This window comes from Callospermophilus lateralis, chromosome 3 (assembly GCF_048772815.1).
Source record: "Callospermophilus lateralis isolate mCalLat2 chromosome 3, mCalLat2.hap1, whole genome shotgun sequence".
Taxonomy (NCBI): Eukaryota; Metazoa; Chordata; class Mammalia; order Rodentia; family Sciuridae; genus Callospermophilus; species Callospermophilus lateralis.
The window spans coordinates 168,378,972-168,403,617 of record NC_135307.1 but is presented as its reverse complement, the minus strand read 5'-3'; the positions used below and the strand labels follow the sequence as shown (position 1 = coordinate 168,403,617).

The window sequence follows — 24,646 nt, the reverse complement described above, 5'->3', positions numbered from 1 at the left end:
GAGTTATTAAATGCATTTTCAACTTAAATATTTTCAACTTAAAATAAGTGTATTGGGGCATGATCTCTTTGTGAGATTACAGTGAGAAAGTGGATTATCTTCAATAAAAGCCTTTTTGTTCATTTCTGATTTTACCAATGAAACATGAGGTTTTGATAAACCGCCTCCCAACTTTTGAAAGAATTAGGAATAGCTTGAAAGAAACCAAGCAATAGAATTTTGAAAGAAGTGGCAGAGGCTCACAGTGCTGTCTCAGTAGCTCTTGACCATAGACAGAAATTCTGGCCATGGACAGAAATTCAGCATCACCATGTTGTTGCAGAATGATGGCAGAGTTGGCTTCAGACATCTTGTCTGTCCATGACATGCAGATCAGTTAAAACACCAACATTTTGTATTTACATTCTGTGGTTTTGTTTCTGTGTACCCAGAGAGTGTGTAGGAGGTTTGGAGTGGTGGCAGTGAGGGCTGCCACCCTCTTCACTAGAATGCCACTTCTTGTGTCTCTCCACAAAAGACCTGATTTTAGCACGTGAGTGAATGGTCTTGTAACCTTTACCTATAATTTTCTGCCTTGAATTCTCATTTTATTCATGAACACACTCCGGCTTAGAAATCAGTTACCTAGTAACTGTGTGCTAGGATTGTATTCAGTGCTTCCAGCTGAAGCCCTGCAGGGCTGTGCCTCTCCGTGATCAACCTTTGCATCATTCCCCTCCTGTGCTAGGCTGAGTGCTGCTCTTGGCTATGTTTGATTATACTTGATTGTAATTCAGAATCACTTTCATTAAAAAAAATAAAATTTGGGAAATACAGTATAGACTCCTCACTTCTGAGAATATTTCTGACAATAATACCCATCCCAGTCCTTTAAAACAGTTTCATAAGTTACACAGTCCTATTTCTGTGGAATGCACCTAGTTTGCTAAATGAATTCTTGGGAAAGAAGTACCACTTACATTCCTTTGTCAGGACTATTTATTAAAAGTTATAAATAGAACAGAAGAGAAAGAAATGAAATATTGAAGTCCTGGGTCTCCTCAATGCTTTTTCCTAGAAGTAATCGTTATATAAGTTCTATATATCCTTCCAGATATTTTCCATGTGGGATGGGGGTATAGGTCAGTGGTAGAGCACTTGTCTAGCTCGTACAAGCCCTGGATTCAATCCCAAGTACTGCCAAAAAGCCAAAAACAAAGCACCCAGGTATTTTCCATGCAATTATAAGCATATATATATATATATATATATATATATAGAGAGAGAGAGAGAGAGAGAGAGAGAGACATATATACCTAGGCACATGTATACCTGCACACAATTTTACACACACAAATAGCACACACATCTCTTAAAAACAAACAAACAAACAAACAAAACTACAAATGGAATTTTACCACTCTACCATCTTGTATCTTGCTCTTTTCTTTTAGTGCTTTATCAAGGCCCCTTGCTATGTTAGCACATGTAGATTGCTCAATTTAGGAGCTTCATGGTTTTCCATTGTATGACTTAGCCACATGTAGTTAATGTGATGCTTGCCCATGGATGTTTAAGTTACCTCCGACATTTTTACTCTTATAAACAATATTGCAGTGGTTCTCTTACCCAACATATTTGGTGAATGAATAACCTCATTAATGTAGTCAAACTTGAATACTATATTGCTGTATTTTGAGTATTAGCAATTTAGTAGATTTTAGCAGAAAATATGTTGAAGCCTAATGACTAACAAATGATCTTCCTAAAAATGTAAGAAAACATATTTTCAGATGGTAGAGGTGTTTAGAAGTCAGGTTAGTTAGTTTTATTAATTTATTAATAATTTCAGAAAAATATTTTAGAGCATCAAATTAATAGTCCATGCAGGAATTTAAAAGGGTCACAATTTTTTTTTTTAAATAAAAGTTTTATTGGAGAAAAATAGAACCACCACGTACACAGGGAAAAGAGCACAAAAATTCAACTGATACAGAACAACTGAAAGTCACAATTATCCAATGTAGTCTGCAATTACTTTTTAGTTTCTTAAACAATTCCCCTTAATTTTTAATAGTCTTGCTCATTTTTCAGCTGAAACAGCATCAAGTTTTCAAAGAATTAAGAGCTTCAAGGAAGGGACCCACTTTCAAGATACTGAAGGTGACATCAAGAGTCTCCTTCTAATAGGACCAACTCTTTCTAAAAATTGTTCAAGAGTAATTAGTGAGTCTGGTGTAATGGTCTACATATCTCAAGAGACCATCATGGGTGAGTTAGAACACTGATGGAGATAGATGGTTCAGTATGGAGAGGAGGCAAACAAAATAGCCACATTTCCTTGTCAGATGAGCTCCTGTGAGGCTGAAAAAATATAGGCAATGGCAACTCAAAAAGAATTAAGAAGGAATTCTAAAATACTATATGCAGTTAGACAACAGTGTGCAAGTTGACGCAATTAGAGAAAAAAAGAGGCAACTTAAAAAAAAAAAAAAAATATATATATATATATATATATATATATATATATATATATATATATATATATATATATAGCTGGCCACAGGTCTTTGAGAACTCAATAAAATAAAATAATCAATAGTAGACAGAAGAGTCCCAAGTCTCCTCAATTGAAGGTTAGGAACTAGGCTTCTTTCCTAGTGGCTCCAAACAGGAAGGAAACATGCTGTTGCAAAAAGCATTAAAAAGACAAAAAACAAACAAAAAAAAAAACCAACTTTCTGCATCTTCCATGACTGATTCCCTTCAAGGAAAAAACAAACGAGGAGACAAAACAAAATCCCACTGATGGTAATGAAGCCTTTTACTCACATTATCAATTGAAGAACAATACTATGTGTGAACAGTCTTGGGACATTCCCTGAAAAGGTGTCCAGTGGCTATGAGAACTCTTTAACTTCAAGCAACTTTGAAAGGAATACAGAACTTGAAATTGAAATTTCCAAATAGGGGTTGTGTGGGGAAAATGAGGGAAGACCTTTATATCTAGGGTTTTAAGATGTTAGCAAAATGGTTTAAAAGGCTCATTTATCAAAGAGAAGAACTGGGATGCTTCAAAAAAAATCCACACTTTGGTAGAGAAAATTGGAATGCTAAATCCTAGAAAGCCTGTAACAATCTACAATTGGTCCAAGATAAAGACAGAACTGTCCAAAAACATTTAAAGTCTAAATCAAGTTGAAAACTAGCTGATGAATTTTCACTCCTGTAATAATTTACAGAAAATATTGATTTTGGTCTCTTTTACAATTTTTATATTGTATGCACTTTTAATATGAAGAAAGAGTTGGATTTTTCTTTCCTCTGATGTTCCTCTAATATGACTGATCAGCAATCTTAAGTTTAGCTATTTTATAAGTACCTGTTAATCAGCACAGTAAACTCGGGGCTAAGCCATATATACACATCCCATACTCATAAATGGAAAATTTTAGGATGTGAATATACAAGATACTATGTAAGCAACTGTTACCCTACTTGAAAACTTGTTTCCAAATAAGCTTTTTTTAAAACATCCCCTCAGTGTAACAGAACATTACCTAGTAAAATATCAATAGCTATGACAACTTATTTTTCTTTTCAAGGGAAATCACAAAACAGGTGAACAACCAAGTCCAGGGTGGTTTTTCTATTTGATAAATACATCCAGAACTCTGTACAGTAAATAAAGTTTGCATGCAGTTTAAGTATCTTTAAATGAGAATTTAAGCAAATAAACCTTTTGCTTCATAATGGTGTATAAGAACCCCCCGCCCTTTATAATAGCCATAGGGACCTCTTCCCCAGTTCCAAAGAGGAATCACGAAGACCGGGTACTTTCTTAAGAGTTTTCTGCACATCATACTAAATAACATGCAAAGAGTTCAACAACATTCTTCTTAAGGTAAGTATTACTCTTTAAAATGGGCATGTTAACCACTGAGAAAAAGTCCACTCAACTATTTCCATTACAATGCTTCATTTGGTCATCGGTAGTATAAAAGAAGTCAAATAATATAGGATCAACAAGTTAGTTTATCCACTGTCTACTGCATATGACACCAAGGTCAACATTCTATGCAATATAGTTGTACTGGTTTGGGTTTTCTTTATCTCTTTCCATGTAGTCCCGGTCAATTAAGGATTCTATTCTCTTCTTAAGATCAGCAGGCTTAACTGGAAATTTTAACTGGTTGTACACTTCAGAAACAAGGAGATTGTGACTAAGTGTCTTCCTCATCTTCATAATCCGAACAATTGCAGCATCAATTTGATACTGTCTATCTTGAAATACTCTTTCTGTAGTGCTTGCTTGCTCCTCAACCGTTTCTTTCATCTGGATTTGATTGATCTTTATCCTGAAAAGTTTGTGTTTGAAATCATCATTACAAATGAACTTGTCACCATCTTCGATATCTTTGCCCTTTGGATTTTTTGCCAGAACTCTAGCTTTGCCACAGGCTAATGATTGCAGTGTTCTCCTTAACTCTCCATCCTCTATTCCGGTAGCTTGCTTGATCTCTTCTAAACTGAACTCCTCTCCCTCATTAAACATTAGCAGCACCGGTATTTGAAAAAGAGAGACCTGGAGTTCTTTTTTACCCTCTTTAAATTCTGCTTTTAGCACACAGTGTCCTAGGGTTGATTGCCACTGAAGTTTCCTGCCACTGTTTGCCTAGGTAAAATGTCTTGAAAATTTCCTGAAGTTTTACCATCTCCGGTGGCAAATGGACTTCCATGGGCACATATGTTGGCCAATAACCCATTGTCAGGATATTCACAGTTAATTCAATATTCCCAGGTACATTCTGATTCTGCATATACTGTTTGAACTGAATCATGATGTCTTTAGAAAGTTCCATGTCTTTAAACATTCCTTCAAGTTTGCTGGTAAAAGCAGCTCCACATTCATGTTTAAGTTTGGACAGCATTGATTTTTCAGCATCTACGGATGCACTCTTTCCAACTAATAGCCGCTTGGCTAAATCCTTCTTATAGAAGGCTTCAAAAACATCTTTCCCATAGATAAATCTAAATATGATCATAATTTTATCCAACATTTTCTCAAGTTCTTCATCTGTAGCTTCTTTGTTTCCTGCACGAAGCTTTGAATCTACATACTTAGCTATAAGTTCAGCAGGTTTATTTGGTCTTTTGTTAATGAATGTTTCAAAAGCTTCTTTCATGGCATTGATAAATTTTTCATTCTTCAGAAAGCAGATATCAATTATATGATCAACCTTATCTTTAAAATCTAGCAATTCTTGAACCATAGTTTTATCTTTTTCAGGATTAATAACAATAGTGCTCCCAAATGCCTTGATATACTCAATCCATTGTTGCAGGAGCACCTGAACGCCACCTCGAACTCTGCTAAAGAGTTGATACAGGAGAGATAAATCTTGATTTCGGTTTTCATCAAGAAGATTATTTAAACCTTTTTGAAGAATAGCTGTTAAGTGTTCACCTAGAAGCTGTTTTTCTACAGTAGCAATTAATGACTTCTGGGTAGTCTGATCTAAGTAAGTAATAAGTCTGTCTGCTTCTTCTTCTAGACGTTTGTTAACATGATGAAGATATTCAGGAACCTCTCTTTCTTGCATCAACTTTTGGCCTTCAGCTGCATAGAGCCGATTAGTTTCTTCCAAAAATCATTGTTCAAAAGAATCTTGATAAATTTGCAAATCAGAGAGCATACTTAAAAGGCTTCGGAGTTAACTTCTATCAATTGCTTCACCATTTCTTTCTCTCTCAATCAAGAGAAGAATGCCATCAATTGTCTTATTTTGGACTTTCTGATCACTTATAATATGAGCCCTAAATAACTCCAGTCCCATGTCCCAAATAGAGGATAGCATTGAATTCTGAAGAACATAAGTTCTATCCAGAAACAAAAAAATGCTCCTGATCATGATCATTTGCCTACAATGATTCTGCCAGCATCTGTCAATCTTCTTTAGAAAAAGAACACTATCCAATGAATCCTCTCTGAATTGATGAATCTGTGCTTTGATATGATCTTCACAAATCTGTCTCAGCTGTTTGTACAAGTTTGCAGAAATCTTGTAAGAACAGAGATTTTCTACAGCCTGGTAGAGTTCTTCTAAATTGTATTTAATTGAAGTACTATTCTGAATAGCTTCCACTGCTTCTTTCAGTTTCTGCCATGTTTCATCTGTGTAGTTTTCTGGTAATTTAGGTTTATCTTTAAAGTTCTTGATCACTAACTTCTTAGCAGAGCCAGGCTTGCTGTTAGCAAAGCTAGAGACGGTGGTAGATGATTTGGCTAGGCCGTTTGCATGATGCACCGAAGCCACAGAAGAGATTAATATACTCTTATTTTTAAGTTGCTGCTGCTGCTGAGATGTTGCAGCAGTTGGTGAAGATGAGGAGGAGGAGGAGGAGGATTCCTCAGCCATCTTCGCATCAAACCCTACAAACTCCAGGGTGTCTTCAAAACGCAGCTTCTTCTGTATCGGTACGTGGCTGGAAGCAGCCACTGAAACCCCCAAGCAGTAGGACGAGGTTGAAGGGGATGCCGAATCCCTGGGTTGTAAAGGAGGAGTGGAGGAGGAGGAAGACGTGGAATCAAAGTCTTCTCTCTCGTTACTACTGTTACTGCTGCTACTGCTGCTGCTGCTGTTTAACTTTCTCTTCTTGGCAGAGGTGGGCGGAGTGGTGCTGGTATTACCATCAGTGGCAGATCTGACCTCCTGAGCAGCAGCAGCAGCTGAGGGATTGGGGGAAGAAAAACCATTGCCTTCTGAGGGTGCCCGATCCTCATTCATTTCTCCTGATTCAGATGAGTGAGACATCTTCTATCTTTTAGGGCCAAGTTCCTTTGGAGTGTAGGGCAATCTCCTCCTAGGTCACACTGTGTACCTCACCTTCGGGTCACAATTTTTATGAGTTGCTGTAGTGGCAGATATAGCGCTGTGGCACATGCAGCATTAGACTGTACTTCCAGAGGTGGAACTGAGAATGAGTAATAACTCATAAGAGGAGGTGAGAAATGTTGAGGGTGGACTTTTCTTTCTAAGAGTGTATATTTATACATGATTAAAATAATAGCATTTAAAAATTACTTAAGAATTAAATATGTACTGAATGTATTTGAACAAAAATAGGAAAGATTTTATTAACATGAAATGAATACTAACTGTTGTTTACAGTGAATCTTGAAAGCATTAATAGATATGACTGGGGTTTTTTGTTTGTTTGGTTGGCTTTTTTTGGTACCAGGGATTGAATCCAGGGGCACTTAACTGAACCATATCCCCAGCACCAGCCCCCTTTTTTCCACAGCCCCTCCCCTTTTTTGTGATGCTGGGGATTGAACCCAGGGCCTGTGCATGTGAGGCAAGCACTCTACTAACTGAGCTATATCCTCAGCGCCTTTTTAAATTTTTTATTTTAAGACAAGTTTTCGCTAAGTTGCTTAGGGCCTCGCTGAGTAGCTGATGCTAGTTTTGAATTTGTGATCCTCTGCCTCAGCCTCCCAAGCTGCTGGGATATGACTGTTTTTAAGTAAATCCTTGGAATTAGATTTATTTGCTGTGAGTTCACAGTTAAATCACATTTCCCTTTATGTCACATCCCTACAGTCAGGTGTCTGATTAGCAGCCTCCAGGTGGAAGCTATCTCATGTGAGGTGGACTCCATTAAAACAGTTCAGCTTGTTCCTAAGGGGACTGCCACTCTGCCACCACTGATTGCCCAGTGCAGTTGGCCTTCAGCAGCTCCAGCTCCAGCTGGACTGGTTTTTCTTCTAGCTGCTCTTATCCAACATCTTACAACAACTGCTTCCATCCTCTCTCAGTGTAAGTTAACTCAAGTATTTCCATCAATGCTTCTCAACTGCAGGCAGTTTTGCCTCTGGGGTATCTGACAACATTTGGACTTAACATTTTTGGTTGTTATGGCCTTGGGTGTGCTAATGGCAGCTAGAGGGTAGAGACCCAGGGAAACCACTAAATATCCTACAATGCACAGAACTGCAACCCACACATAACTAAGAATTATCTAGCCCAGGAGTGCTGGGGTTATGAAACCCTGTTGTACTCAATGATGCCAGATACTGAGGTCTCCGGCTATTTTAAAATTACTATTTTAATTTTCTGGCATCTAGTTTATTATGTACTGTGCTTTTGACAAAAATTGTGTTGTTCAATAATGGACCACCTTAGACTCAGAGTAACTAAGAGGACTGATACTGTGGTGGAGTGATATTAGCATTAGGCTAGATGGCAATTAGGAGATAGGAATTCTAAGCTCATTATTGCCTCTAATTAGAAGCAGGACCTTTGGCAAGCCATTTAATTATTTTTATCTGAAATGAGGGCATTTGCCTGAGTTATCTGCAGAGTCTCTTTAAGGCTTAAAATATCCCATCACTCTACCATTGCAAATGTAATTTCCAAGGTGGGGTGAGGATGAACAGATGTGCTGTCCCATTGATTCTTTGAGACATAGTTCTGTCATCTGATTCTTTGCTAACTCTACAGATATCCTGGATTTTAAGATCAACCTGTTCTTTGACTGGATCTCCAACTCTAAGAAGCTCTGATAACCTAATAATAATGTATCACACTTGACTCTTAGTTTTCCTGCAACAGTAACACAGCATTAGTTCATTCTTTGGACACTTACTGAGCACTGATTTCTGCTAACTATTTGATCCAAAACAAGGCTGAAGGCAGGTAGGAAAGGGCTCATTCTTCTATAATTAGGGTGCAGAAATCCAGCTTACAGAAATGTCTCAGGTCATATGGCCTCATAAATGATAGTTTCAGGATGGCTATCTCCTAGATCCCCTTAATTCTTAAAGGGAGTGTGTTTCCCCTGTGGTCCCATCAAGTCACAGGACAGCAGAACCATGGCCAGTTGCATCTGAGTCAAGGTCTTTACTGATCAGTTTAGAAAACATGTGCCTTCCTCAAGCAGTAGCGCGCTTGCCTGGCATGCGTGCGGCCCGGGTTCGATCCTCTGCACCACATACAAAAGAAGATGTTGTGTCCACCGAAAACTAAAAAATAAATATTAAAATTCTCTCTCTCTTTAAAAAAAAAAAAAAAAACATGTGCCCTCAGAAAGGTGACATCTCACAAAATGGACAAAAGTCTCAAGTGTTTAAAATTCCTCTGTAAATAATGCATTCTAAATAATGCATCTTTGACATTAAGGGTATTAGCACTAAATGGTCTCTCTGTGGCAACAGAATTGTAAACAAAAGAACATGTATTTAGCCAGGTGTAGTGGCACATGCCTGTAATCCCAGCAACTGGGGAGGCCAAGACAGGAGAATCATAATTTCAATACCAGCCTTAGCAAGCAACTTAGTAAGACTCTGTCTAAAATAAGAAATAAAAAGGTATGGGGATGTGGTTTAGTGATAAAGTGCCCACATATTTTGGAGTTGGAGTCTTGCATTGAATTCCATCTTCTCCACTTACCAGCAAGTTACTTTACCTCTGAACCTTAATTTTTCTCATCTGCAAAATGGAAATTAATAATATTTAATTTAGGGAGATCAGTATAGTAAAAGAAAGGGACCAGTGGAGGGAGGAAGAGAGGGAAAGGAGAAATACTGGAGAATGATATTGCCCAAATTATTTTGTCACATTGTGTGCATATATGAATATGTAAAAACAAATCTGAACATTATGTATAATTATAATGCACCAATAAAATATGGAAAAAACAATATTAATTTGTAGGGTTACTATGAGGATAAAGTTAGGTAATGTATATTTAAGAGTCCTAGACTTTTTCTTCTCCTTTATTATTGGTTTTTTTTTTTTTTTTTGAGAGTCCATATAGATTAGCCCAACTTTTTACTTTGCCAAGGAAAGATGTTAAAAATAGCGTATACCATGGTCCCCGCAAATCACCATTATCTTATAAAAGAAATTATATTTTAATATTGAAAATGAAAGTAAAGCCTAGTTAAAGATCAGCTTTGTGTAGTTCCTGGTTCTTTCACTTGACCATGGCTGGGAAGAATTTCATCATCTGTAGACCAGTGCTTGGGAAAGAAACTATGGTATATGTAGCATATATAGCACTGTTCTCTGTACTGGGGGCTTACTGGAAGATGGTAAGAAATATTAATAACTATATTGCTTAAAGATCATGATGCGTAAAAACTTAGAAGAGTCCTTTCTTTCAGTTCTAAAAATAACTACAATCACTAAACAAGTGAATGGGTGGCCTCTGTAAGAAAACAAGTTTAAAAGTTTTGTGGATCATATTTTTTAGATTATGTAAGTCTTTAAAGAGTTCATAAAAGTGTCTCTCTGCTTTATAAAGTAAATCATGAGGTTAATGAGCAGTGGCTTGCTGTGTGTGTTACTTTTCACTGGGTCTGTGTCTCACCAACACACTGAGTTCTCTTCTGTTTTCTCCTTATCATATTGGGGTGTTTATTTGAACCCCTCATGACTGGATTCTTTCCAGTGCAGTTGATGTTGTTCATTCAGCGTCTCTTCTGTTCCAGGCCCCACGCTTGGCTCTTGGGACACACAGTGAACAGAGCAAAGACCCTGATGTCAAAGTGGCTTTTCTATTCTACCCAGGATTGGAGTGGGGTACTGAAGCCGGGATGGACTATTAAGCAAAGAGGTATATGAGCTGGTGCTATGAAGAAAAGGAAAGCAGTATTAAAGATGGGGATGTGATTAATACAAGGTGTCCAGGAAGGTCCTCTGTGATGACACATTTGTAGAGCCTGGAAGAACTCTGGGATTAAGGGAGTACTTTCATATGTTTTCCGTTGCTTATGAAACTAGTTCTGTGATAAAGTGCCTCTCTTCTGTGGAGGAAGAGAATATGCAAATATTAAATAAGAGAACAAGAAATGGTCCTATGTTTATAGCACTATTTCTGCACATTACAAAGCAAAGAAAACACACACGCGCGCAAACTGAGTTAATTGGTTGTTTTACATTAGAATTTTTTTTTTTTTGGCTAAGAAATGAGCCTGCTTTTTTTCAAAATACATTTTTTTTTAAATAGATTATTTCTTCACTGTGACTGCCTGGGTATAATTCTGAAACCATCTTTAAAGGCATTTAATATTTATTAACACTGGGTAAAGTAAGTCTCATGTGTGAAATCGTATAGAATCCAAGGATCTTGAAAAGAATGTGTTGACCACTCATTGGTGGCCTATTTAGAAATAACTGAATAGTTTCAGTTAAATGTTCCAGAATGTAAATATTTTTGAGCACAACCCTAAAGTATTGAGCTAGATCCTTTAAATAATTCCAAAGTTGAAAATGATGAATGTTAGGGAATATATATTTAAGACTCCTAGACTATTTCTTCTCCTATATTATTATTTTTTTGAAAATCTATATAGCTTAGCCCATTAAACATTAGGTAAATGTTTAACTTTTGAGGCTGAAATTGCTAGCATCCTTTAAAATAAGTTCTATATTTCCAGATTGCTTTTTCTAGTGACACATACCACTAGAGCCTTGGAAGGAGATAGTAAGAATTTTCTCAATGTTCTTTGTCATCATTCTTGCCCCTTGCTAGACCTTGTGGCTATGGAATCCATTCATCCCTGAAAAGGAATAGCCTCGGCAGAGAATTGGGCTGCTTTCCCTACCAACCAGATAAGCTTGATGATTGATTTGATTGTACTAAGAGAGAGAGTGTCTTTCTCTCTCTCCTTCTCTCTCTCTCTCTCTCTCTCTCTCTCTCCCCTCATCTCCCTCTCCCTGTTCCCCTCTCTTTCTCTCTCTTCTGCACATGCAGTATTAGGGATTGAACCCAAGGGCACTTAACCACTGAGCCACATTCCCAGCCCTTTTTATTTTACTTTCTTTTTTAAAATTATTATTTAGAGACAGGATCTTGCTAAGTTGCTTAGGACTTCACTAAGTCACTGAGCCTGGCTTCAAACTTGAAATACTCCTGCCTCAGCCTCCCAAAGTACAAAGGACTTTGTACTTTGTACTTTGGGAGGCTGAAGAGCCTCTGGGATTATAGGCATATGCCACTGTGCCTGGTCACTACATTTATTTTAAAAAATTATTTAGTGGCCAGGTGCAGTTGCACACACCTGGAATCCCAGCAGCTCAGGAGGCTGAGGCAGGAGGATCACGAGTTCAAAGTTAGCCTCAGCAATGGCAAGGCACTAAGCAACTCAGTGAGACCCTGTCTCTAAATAAAATACAAAATAGGGCTGGAGATGTGGCTCAGTGGTTGAGTGCCCCTGAGTTCAATCCCCAGTACCAAAAAAAAAAAAAAAAAATCTTTAGTGATTTTATTGTAAATGTAACACCCAAAAGACACCTTCTCTTTGAGTGATGATTTTCTGTATTTATACACACATACATACATACATACATACTGGGGAATTGAACCCAGGAATGTTCTGCTTCTGAGCTATATCCTCAGCTCTTTTTATTTTATTTCAGAAGGGGATCTTGCTAAATTATCCAGACTGGTCTAGTACTCATGATCCTCCCGCCTCAGCCTCCCAAGTACAGTTATGTTCTGCAGCATCTGGTAATTTTCTGGTTTTAAATAAGGGTTCCCAGGGAAGAAGGATTCAAAAACCACTGAAGATTTCTCTCTGAATATAAAAAGTTCCAGTATTGCAAACCCAGGATTTGTCAACCTGATTGAAAAATGAAAAGTGAAAATCAAGCGAAATGCTGAATAAGTGAATTCTTGTCTTTAGGAATCCATTGTCTGTGGGTGAACAGGAGGCAGTGTGAGTCTAAAAATAGGAAAATTATTAAAGTCAACATCTACAATTTACAGATAGGGAAACTGAGGAAACTAGCTCATAAAAAATTCAGGTAAGGATCTGAGGACCATAGGAAGACATTGGCAGAACTGGAACTTGATCTCCTGGTTTGACTCCATTTCATACTTTTTTTGTGACATCACATCCTACTCAAGATTTAATTTATGACTAAAATGTATAACAGTATAAAAGGCCAGTTTAAAAACTTACCATGAATATTCCTATTCCTTTGTACATTATGTTCATGCTTTTCTTTAAGTTTTTGAGGATATTTATAACAGCTACTTTCAAATCTTTGCCTGCTAATTTCATCATCTCTGTAATTTCAACATCTGTTTCTACTGTCTGATTTTTCTTCTGGGTATAGATTATATATTCCTGCTTCTCCTATCTAATATTTTTATTAGATGCTGGACTTAATGATATTACATTGTTGAGTGTCTGGATTTTGTTCTCTGTCTTCAAAAAGTATTAAAGTTTGTTTTGGAAGGCAGTTAAGTTACTCACTCATCATTATGATCCTTTCAAGGCTTGCTTCTAAGATCATGGGGGAGATTTTAGAATAGCATTTACTCTCTGACTAGATGCCATACTGATGTGTGGCATTTCTGGGTCTTTCCTGAATAATCCAGGTTTTCCACCAATCTCTCCACTCTGGCTGTCAGAACATGTGTGTTTCCCAACCCTGTGAGAGCTGTGGGAGCTGTTCAGTTCTCAGCTCCCCTGGCTTTGCCTGCTTTTATGGAGTTTCTTCCTAAACATGAACAGTTTAATGCTGAGGAAAACTCAGAAGAATCCCTTTGCTGATTCCTGAAGCCCTTTCTCTGTGTGGCTGTCTCTCCCCAGGACTCTGCTGCACACATCCAAGCATCTGAATCTCTGATCTCGATGTCTCAGTGGGGAGATTGGAGACTGCTGAGAGTCAGTAAGACTGCTATGCTCTGCTTAGATTCCCTCTCCCTACACTGTGGTCTAGATAGTGCTTTCAGGCAGAAAGGTAGGGCAATTGTAAGCATACTTTCTTGTTTCCCTTTGTTCAGGGATCAAAGTTTTATACCACTAGAGTTCAGTATCTGAAAATAATTGTTTTATACATTTCACCCAGTTTTCTAATTGTTTACTGCAGAATAAAAAGTCTAGTCCAGTTATTCTGTCATTGCTGGAGGCTGTTTACTTAGATTTTTCTTTTGATATATGTATATATTTGGTAGTGGGGATTGAACCCAGAGGTACTTTACCACTGAGCTACATTCACAGCCCTTATTTTTTTTTATTTTGAGACAGGATCTTGCTAAATTGCTGAGGCTGTCTCAAACTTACAGTCATCCTGCTTCAGCCTCCCAAGTTGCTGGAATTATAGGCATGAACCACCACACCCAGCATCTTGATATTTTTCTCTTGAAAGTAAATTCAGGATCCAATCACCATTTTTGGGGGGGAGGGTACTGGAGGATTGACCCCAGGGGCACTTTACACTGAGCCACATCCCTAGTCCTTTTTACTTTTTATTTTGAGACAGGATTTTGCTAAATTTCTGAGGCTGGCCTAGAACTTGCAATCCTCCTGCATTAGTCTCCAGAGTCACTGGGAGTACAGGCATGCACACTATGCCTGGACCAGTTCCCATTTTATAGGTAGATAACCCAGAGTTGCCAAGAGTGAGTAAGAGCTTGACAGCGCATACTGGGTTGGCAAGATGGCAGGAGCCCAGCCCTTGCCTCACTTGACTAAATCCCATGTCCTTCCTTCGGCAGACCTAAGCACACTGTGGGAATTACTGGTTTCTATTGGTGGAGACAAAGCCAGTGGAGTAAAAAAAAGTAGAGAAGAAAGAGTAAAACAGGTGATAGAAGAACAGAGCAGGGGAAGGCTGTATAGCTATGTATTAGGAAGTAGTTTCGGGGCTGATAGAGTAACCCCAAGAGCTACAACAAATATTACTCCCATCACCCATAATGATCTAGATATAGTAGGCACCTTTCTCAGTATGCCAAGATCCTTCATTGTTTCATCTTTTCAAATCCTCATTCTCTATCCAAAGAGGACCCTTTATCACTATTTCACAGATCAGGAAACTGAGCCTAAGAAAGGCAAAGTTATCCACTCAGAGACCCAGCTAATATGTAGCAGAGCTAAGATTTGAAGCCAGATCTGCAGACTTCAAAGCTCATGCTTTTGATCATATGGTTAACTATCAGGTATTATCTCTCCATGTACTCATTTTTATTGACTTGCCCGAATACTGTTTTCCCCCTTCCACCCCTGTTGGAGGACCGTTTATTTTCTTCTGACTTTAAAACCAATCCATGCTAAGTATAGAAGAATCTGAACAGATATAGAACATCTGAAAGAATATAAAGAATTATCTATACTCTTATCTGTATCTATTATTTCCAATCCCAACTTTGCTTATTAACTATAATGCTCATCTTCATAATTGCTTTGCCTCCATCAAATATAGGAAGTATTCAATGAATGCCTTTTGATTTCAGGTACCAAAGGAATGGTATAGAATATTTAAATATTACATAACTTGCCAAGAAAGCCATATTTTTATATTCATGCCTGAAAACCTACTGGGTCCAAGTGGACAAACAATGAGGACTTGAGAATCTTTCTAAATACTTGAAGTAATATTCTATATCAAGTTTTATGGCCCTGGCAGCATTTGTACTATGCTATAGTCATAAGCACTCAACAGATATTCTTTGGTAGGCTTTCAGAGATGGAAAGCAAATTCAGTGCATTTATTCAGCAGATATTAATAAGCTAACACAGTGCTGGCACTTATTAGTGGGGATGAAGTGTGAGTTAAATGTAATCAGTCTCTGCCATTTTGTAGTTTACTGCCTAGTGATGAAACAATCAACAAACCAGCCTCCAAAATATTGAGATTAGCAAAAACTCTCCCACAGTGATATTTTCACCTGGGAAAGTTTAAAAATGAATCATTGCAAAAGACAAGGGAAAGTTTATAAAATAAAGGAAAAAATATTACTTGAGTCTGACCATACTATCTCACAGGGAAAGATTTTATTTATGTTCCCTTTGGTCTTGTCTCCTTTTCATCACCAGGTTTAACATATAGGTTTAGCTTGGGCCTTTGATTTATAGTGTTTTGAAGAAAGAGAAAAGAGAAGACAAATTCAGCCAGGATGTACCCAAACCCCTGATGTGTTGTCCTAGATCTGAAATCCTTAGCTACCTCAGGGAGAACCTGTTGGGAAGGTAGTTCCCCTAAAGCCTCATAAAAGAAAGAGTTTCCCAACCCTTCTTTGACATTTATAATTTGCTTGGGTATTGGATAGTCCAGTGGTGATTTTGTAGTCCTTTGAACTATCTTTTAGCATTTGAGTTTAATTAGCTCCCTTCTCCTCCCACCCCTCTGCCCTATCTAGAGTTTGAGTGACCAATACTTTTTTAACCTGTAAAATACAGTTTGGTAGAGACTTCGTTTATAGCATACTAGATGTGGAAGGATAGGGAGTTTGATTACCTGTTGGGAGATATTACAAATTACCCCCCAAACCAGAGGCTTAAAGTGACAAACATTGACCATCTCACAATTTCTGGATCAGAAATCCAGGTGGCTTAGCCGGATGCTTCTGACTCAGGCTGTCTCATGGGATTGTGGTCAAACCTGGACCAGCGCTGGAGGGTCTGCTTCTATGAGAGCATCAGGTGATCCTTACCTGGAGTCTTTGGTTTTTCTCCAGAGGCTTCTCCCCAGCACTGCTGAGCATCCTCAATACATGGCTGTCAGTGTTCCTGACAGTAAGTCTTGAGAGAGACAGAGAGAGGAGTCAGAGAGCAGGCTTCACTTCTGCTATATTCTGTAAGTCACACAGACCAGCTTAGGTACAACGTGGAATACACAGGGTGTGACTACCAGGAGGTGAGGGCCATCTTGGACAGGCAGAATTTCACTTAGGTAATTGGTTTATTGTGTTGGCTCAGGTGAACTGACATTTACTGCAGCTATTTTTCCCCCTCAAGAGCTGTATGGCTGTGTGTCTCTGAGTCCCAGCAATAAAACCAATTGTATAGTTTTCTTATCATTCTAGGGGGTCCAAGAACTGACTCCTGAGAGGCAGGGATGAGTCAACAGAAGACTTCAAAAGTTTTAAATCTCATCCTGAATAAGAACAATGCTTCAGGTCTAAGGAAGACCCCTTCTCTTCTATGCTTTAGTTCACTGCAGGGTGCAATGGCCAGGTTCACCCTGAGGGAAATCTGAGGAGGGAGCCTTTTTTCAGTGGAACTATTCTGGGAACACCTTCTCAAATGTGGCCTGGGTGCCTTTTCATCTTCATTTTTCAAAAAGGGAAAAGCAAGAGAATCCAGTCCCAGGCAGCTGGTGGTGCCCGTTTCCACATCAGACCTGGGGTTAGGTCTTCCGCAAGACACATGGTTACCCTGGATCTTAATTTCCTCAACAGTGACCAAGTAGTTGAACCAGAAAGGTGATCAGCACAGTCCTTCCATTTGGCTTGGTCATTTTGCAGCTGCTAGTTCACCAGTATTCCATGGAAGAATTCTACTGCAGTTACCTGGGCACTCGAATGTGAAAGCTACTGGTTCCCACATGACATTTGATACCACCTCAGAACCCTGAAACCAGCCAGTCTTATCTCATGCAAATGGAGATACCCAACAACACTGCAAAGTAGTTAGAGGGAATCTCCAAAGTCCCTGGGCATAATAAGCAGGGTGCAGACCAATTGCTTATTTATATCCAATGTTGGTTTTCTTTTTTAAAAATTTGTTCTTTTTAGATATACATGGCAGTAGAGTATATATTGATGTATTATACATGCATGGTCCATATTGCTTTTAAAAAGGCTTTAGTTGTTATAACAATAAAGACTGTCATTGGGACATACTGAAAAGCTTAAAGAAGCAACTTCAAGATATAGCTCAATTGGTAGAGTGCTTGTCTCACATGCACAAGGCTCTGGGTTCAACCTCCAGCACCACACACACACAAAAAAAACCATATATATATATATATATATATATATATATATATATATATATATATATATATATATATATACACACACACACATACACATACGTGCGCACACGTGCGTGCACACACGTGCGTGCATGCATGCATGCACAAAAAGGAACTTCAGAAGAAAAGAATGGAAAGATAGGATGGTCTTCAAATGTATCTAATGATTTATTTTCCTGTAACCATCAATATTTGTCAATGATGCTGGGTGAGCCTTTTGGGCACAGTGGCTGGCACCTATAATCCCAGCAGCTCAGGAAGCTGAGGCAGGAGGATCACAATTTCAAAGCCAGTCTCAGCAACTTACTGAGGCCCTAAGCAACTCAGGGAGACCCAGTCTCTAAATAAAATATAAAAATGGGCTGAGGATGTGGTTCAGTGGTTAAAGGCTCCTGAGTTCAATCCCCAGTCCCCCAACCCCCAAAAATAATAATAATGGGTGGTGGGTACTTAGTGGTTAAGTAAATTTGCTTTTATTTGTATTCTAGTTGTTTTAAGGCATCTTCTTCTTCTTCTTCTTCTTCTTCTTTTTTTTTTTTTTTTAAGGAATGAAGAGAAGAAAGTCTCCTTTTTAAAGGCTGGAGATAATAATTGTTACCATTTTTGTGATTTACTTGTAGCTTTTTAATTAACCTGGTAAGGATTATGTTCTCCATGAGATTTTATTTTTTTATTTTATTTTATTTTTTTTATTTTTTTATTGGTTGTTCAAAACATTACAAAGCTCATGACATATCATCTTTCATACATTTGATTCAAGTGAGTTATGAACTCCCATTTTTACCTCAAATACAAATTACAGAATCACATCAGTTACACATTCACAATTTTTGCATAATGCCATATTAGTGACTGTTGTATTCTGCTGCCTTTCCTATCCCCTACTATCCCCTACTATCCCCCCTCCCTTCCCCTCCCATCTTCCCTCTCTACCTCATCTGTTGTTGTTCAGTTCTCTCCCTTGTTCCCCCCCGCCTTCCCCTCACAACCTCTTATATGTGATTTCATATAACGTTGAGGGTTTCCTTCTGTTTCCATGCAATTTCCCTTCTCTCTCCCTTTCCCTCCCACCACTCATCTCTGTTTAATGTTAATCTTTTCCTCATGCTCTTCCTTCCTGCTCAGTTCTTAGTTGCTCTCCTTAAATCAAAGAAGACATTTGGCATTTGTTTTTTAAGGATTGGCTAGCTTCACTTAGCATAATCTGCTCTAATGCCATCCATTTCCCTGCAAATTCCATGATTTTGTCATTTTTTAGTGTTGCATAATACTCCATTGTGTATGAATGCCACATTTTTTTTTTATCAATTCATCTATTGAAGGGCATCTAGGTTGGTTCCACAGTCTAGCTATTGTGAATTGTGCTGCTATGATCATTGATGTGGCAGTATCCCTATAGTACGCTCTTTTAAGGTCCTCAGGGAATAGTCCGAGAAGGGCGATAGCTGGGTCAAATGGTAGTTCCATTCCCAGCTTTCCCAGGCATCTCCATACTGCTTTCCATATTGGCCGTACCAATTTGCAGTCCCACCAGCAATGTACAAGTGTACCCTTTTCCCCACATCCTGGCCAGCACTTATTGTTGTTTGACTTCATAATGGCTGCCAATCTTACTGGAGTGAGATGGTATCTTAGGGTGGTTTTGATTTGCATTTCTCTGACTACTAGAGATGGTGAGCATTTTTTCATGTACTTATTGATTGATTGTATGTCCTCCTCTGAGAAGTGTCTGTTCAGATCCTTGGCCCATTTGTTGATTGGGTTATTTGTTATCTTATTGTTTAATTTTTTGAGTTCTTTGTATATTCTGGAAATTAGGGCTCTATCTGAAGTGAGAGGAGTAAAGATTTGTTCCCAGGATGTAGGCTCCCTATTTACTTCTCTTATTGTTTCTCTTGCTGAGAAAAAACTTTTTAGTTTAAGTAAGTCCCATTTGTTTATTCTTGTTATTAACTCCATGAGATTTTATACCTGACTTTTTCAGTCTGTGGAACAGATTTTCAAAAGTGGACTTGATGCATCAAAGGACATGCACATTTCCAAATTCATTAGAGAACTGCTGATAAGTCTGAAAGGCAGTACCAAAAATGTCTGAGAATGCCTGTTTTCCCACATCTTTGCTGACATGGGTAAAAAACCAAGAACTCATTATTGTTCTAATTTGCATTTCTCTCATTAGTGAAGTTGATGATTACTCCATGTAATTTTGTTAGACATGTTTATTTTCCTGTGAGTTTCCTATCCATTTCTTAGCTCTTCCCCCCCCCCCCGAAGTTGGGTTATTGCTTTTGTTAAAAATTATAACCTCTACCAGATTCTCCCATTGTTAACATTTTGCTTCATCATTCTCTTGATATATTTTTTTTTTCTTGAAATAATTTGGGAATTAGTGTATTCATGATCTCCCCACTTCCTTTCCTTTGGGTACTTTGAAGTCGTGTACTGTGTATATTCCTAAAAAAAAAGGGATTTTGTTTTTTTTTTTTGGTGCTGGAGATTGAACCCAGGGATTCTTTATCACTGAGCCACACCCCCCAGCCCCAGGATTTCACTAAGTTGCTTAGGGCCTGGCTACATCGCTGAGGCTGGCCTCAAACTTATGATCCTCCTGCTTCAGCCTCCTGAATCTGGGATTACAGATGTGTGCCACCATGCAGTGTTACTTTCTTTTTTAACTACAGTATGATTATCAAAATCAGGAGGATCAACATTGATACAGAATTATTATCTAACCCATAGACCTGATTCAAATTTTGCCAGTTGTCTAAATTTTTACCATTATACTGTAAGCCCTTTCTTAAGTCATTTAGATTCGGAAATATAATAATTTTTAATGACAAGTAATATTCTAACACATAATTGTGCTACAATTTATTAACCATTTTTGCTGCCTATTATTAATATTTTTGCTTTCAGATACTGCCACTGTGAACACAACCTCCCATATATCTTGCATTATGTCCTGCTGATACACACATTAGAGCTGGCAAGTCTGAAAAGATGTGTGTTACAAAGTGTGTTAGAGACACCTGACTCAGCCCTTCTGATCCCTTTAAATAATATACAGATGGACTGCTGACCTCCTTCCCCACTCTTTCTCTTTCCAGCTCCTCTAGTTTCTGATTTTAGGGTGATTTCAGATTTCTGCCAGGAAACTCACAGTCTTCTTGGAGCTGGGCAGGGTTCCCTGGTCTCTTGCCCACTGTTCTTTGTATCATTCAGACGTTTCTCCCGATTGTTGTCCACTGGTGGTACCCTCTGGCCTCCCAGCATGCAGTGGATCAAGGCATATGCATTTAGATATTCTGAGCCTGGCCACTATTTCTTTAGAATAGATTGCTGACAGATAACGCACTCAAAATATTTGAGTCCCATGGCTCTCTGGGAAAATGACATCTGCTTAACCTGCACCCAGCAGGTTGGGAGGGGGCTCATCTCCCACCTCTTTCAACCCTAGGGGACATTCACTCATTCCGCAGATCTCCTTGCCTACTATGTGTCTTCACCAAAGACATAGTTTACATGAAGAGTGTCACCTATTGTTTTAATTTGCATTTTTTGGCCAATAAAATGCAATTTTAAAGAAAATTGTGTTAAACTACATTTAACAAAATGTACCATATTACCCATTTTTAAGTGTATAGTTCAGTGGCAATAAGAACACCTATTATTAGGCTGGGGATGTGGCTCAGTAGAAAAGTGCTTGCCTGGCATGCATGATGCCCTGGATTCAGATTCCCAAGCATACACACACAAAAAAACAAACAAACAAACAAACAACCATATTGTATAACCATCACCACCTTCAGAACTTTTTCATCTTCCCAAACTGAAACTCTGTGCCCATTAAACACTTAATACCCTGCCCCTCCCCTGTGCCCAGTCATTGGCAGCCACCATCCATTTTGTGTCTCTATGGATAAAATACAGTTTTTTTTTTTTTTTTTAATGTATTGGCCATTCACATTTTTTTAAACATGTGAATTCTTTGTAATTGACCTTAGCCTATTTTTCCTATTGAAACATTAGTATTTTTTTCATTGAGTAGGAAGAATTCATTGGGAAAATTGAGAGCAAATGGATCAAAGATTTTATTTTTAAGGCATTGTTAAAAGGTTTTGAGTATTTTTTTTCTCTGCCTGGTCCTGATTCCCCGAGAGGTTTGTCTTCTTTTGCCCCCTCCTGGCTGCAAAGTAGGTATTTCTCTCCTTAGAAATGGGCTTGGCAGGTTCCTTGCTGAGAGCTGGGCTGCCAGGTGGGCTCTGGCGTCCCCATGCATCCAGCCTGAGGCTTGTTATTGTCTCTGTCTACAGAAGCCGTTTCTGCCTTTTCTAGGGATCACCCCATAAGGTGACTCCCTTCCTTCTTTGCCTCTTGTGTACCCCTTTCTCCTGCTTCTCCTCCCACCACACAAACCTTGCTTCTTACTTTTGCTGAGAAAACTGAAAAAAATCTTTCTCATCTCCCTACCACTTGCATGTGTCCCCAGATGCCCCCAACTGTTAAGGAGGATGCACTGTCTGCTCCTATTGAAGGCAGTTGATCTACTTAATCCTACATCCTGTCCCCTGGTCACGAACATAACACCTGCAATAATCTCCTCACTCCTACACTATTGATTTTTTCCCTCTTGACCTGCTCATTCTTAGCAACATACAAAGATGACGTAAGAGTTTCCATCTTAAAAAAAAAAAAATCCTTCCTGACCACATATTTCTCTTCAGATAACTGCCCCGTTTTCGATCCTTTTTATAGCAAAAGGCTGTGAAAGATGTGCCTGATTTGTCTATACCCACTCTTCCACCTCTTCCCTTCCCAGTTTCTCTCCAGCCCACTCCAGTCAGGCTTTAGCCTTCGACACCCCTAACCTTCTCCCTGCCACCTCTCCACCACTGTTAAAGCATTGCTGTGGTGGGTTTTGTCTTCCAGAATCCAGTGGACAGTTCTCAGTCTTTACCATGTTAGACCAAATAGTGGCATTTGATGCAGTTTTTGACTCCCTTCCTTCTTTGGCTCTTGTGTACCCCTTTCTCCTGCTTCTCCTCCCACCACACTGGCTGCTCTTGTTCAGTTTTTTGGTTGGTTCCCTCTACCCTCTGTCCTCTGTCCCTTGGTATTCTCTTTCCACCTCTGTGATGCAAGTCCTCTCCTGAGAGCCCTAGACATGGGCTACCGGTGACTACTCAGCATCCCCAGATGGGATCTAATAAGCACCTCAGACTTGGCAGGTTCACACAGAATTCTTGATGCCCTCAAACAACTCTACCTCTCTCTTCATTATCCTTTCTTCATCCAGTTTTGTTTGTTTGTTTCTGTTTTTGTTTTTTAGTACTGGAGAATGAACCCAGGGGTGCTTTACCAACACTTTTTATTTTTTATTTTGAGTTGCTAAGTTGCTGAGGCTAGCCTTAATCCTCCTGCCTCAACCCTCATTGCCAGCCCCACCTCTCACCACCTGACCTGCAGTTGCTGGGATTACAGGTGTGTGCCAGCAGGCCTGGCTTCATCCAGTTCTTTAGGCCCCTCTTTCCTCCACTCCCTGTACCCAATCTAAGCAAGTCCTGTTGGCCCTAACTCCAGATGTGTTCTGAGTAAGGTAACGACTCCACCTCCTCTATTCCATCCAAGCCCAGGCCACACCAGCTAGCACAAACTCCCATAGAAGCCTCCTAACTGGTCTCCAGTACTATGCTTACCCTCCTGTCTGCTTCCCAGCAGCAGCCAGCATGATCTTTAAAACTGCCTGATCCTCCACTTCTCTCTCCTGCTTCCAGGGTACTTAGGACACAACCCAGTGCTTCCATCAGCCCTCAGGACCCCAGGTAATCTGGCTATCGCTCCCGGACTATGACTGCTCCATCTGCTTGTCCCCAGCCACATTGGGCTTCCTCTGGTTTTCACACACAAGCTTATTCCCACCTCTAGGTTTTTGTGCTCTGGACCCTTATTCTAGGATGTTCTTCCCCCAGAGCATGGAGTGTTATCTCGAGTCTTTCAGATATCTGCTCAAATATAACTTTTTCCAAGAACTCTTCCTGGCCCACCCATCCAATCTGGCCTTCCCATTCATTTGTCTCCCATTTACTTTTTCTGCTTTATCTTTCATCAAAGCATTTATCACTGCCTTCAGTGATAAAAATTCTCTTTTTTGTATTTTGTCTATTTTAATACCAGGAACTAAGCGCCATGATATCAAGCACTTTGTCTCTCTCTCCATTTTTTATCTTTTGGTACCTGGGATTGGACTCAGGGACTTTACTACCTAGCCACATCCCAAGCCCTTTATACTTTTTAAATTTTGAGACAGGGTCTCGCTAAGTTGCTTAGGACCTTGCTAACTTGGTCTTGTTCACTGCTGTATTGCCAGCACATTGAATAATGCCTAACACGAAGTAGCTGCTTAAGAAATTTGTGCTAAATATTGGATGAATAAATGAATATTTCTCTTTTATTGTAATTGAAAGGCTGTGTTTTAAACAAAATAGTACAGATCTCTGGGTGAATTATTTGCTTATGTGTCTACTTTTTTGCCTTGATCTAAAGTATTATTTGTCATGTGAAGGAGTGACAACATAGAATCTGCAGGATTCTGCTTATGTGAGGGATCTAAAGCCTACTGGTACTAGCATCTACTTTTACCTTTTAGTGAAGAGGATTGGAAGTGCCATTTTTTATGGTAACTGTCAAACATAATTTAGAGTAGACTAGATTTTGATATGACCATGGCTTAAGTGAAATGAGACATTTCCTTCCTGGAAAAGGTGGTGGCTTAGGGAATTGAGCAAGATGAAAACAAGAGTTCACAGGGGGAGAAATGTTACCAGTCACTGGATAAATGGCATTAAAAGGAACCTGGATTAAATTTTTTAAAATAGATCAACATGTGTGAT

The 24,646-nt window shown here is 38.9% G+C and overlaps 1 protein-coding gene and 1 pseudogene across 2 annotated transcripts in view; one reads left to right on the top strand and one right to left on the bottom strand.

The window, feature by feature from the left end:
* Shld1 (shieldin complex subunit 1) overlaps nt 1–24,646 on the top strand; it is a 96,447-nt gene that overhangs the window by 34,321 nt on the left and 37,480 nt on the right. The window lies entirely within an intron of this gene.
* LOC143395709 (cullin-4B pseudogene) lies at nt 3,353–6,794 on the bottom strand (annotated as a pseudogene).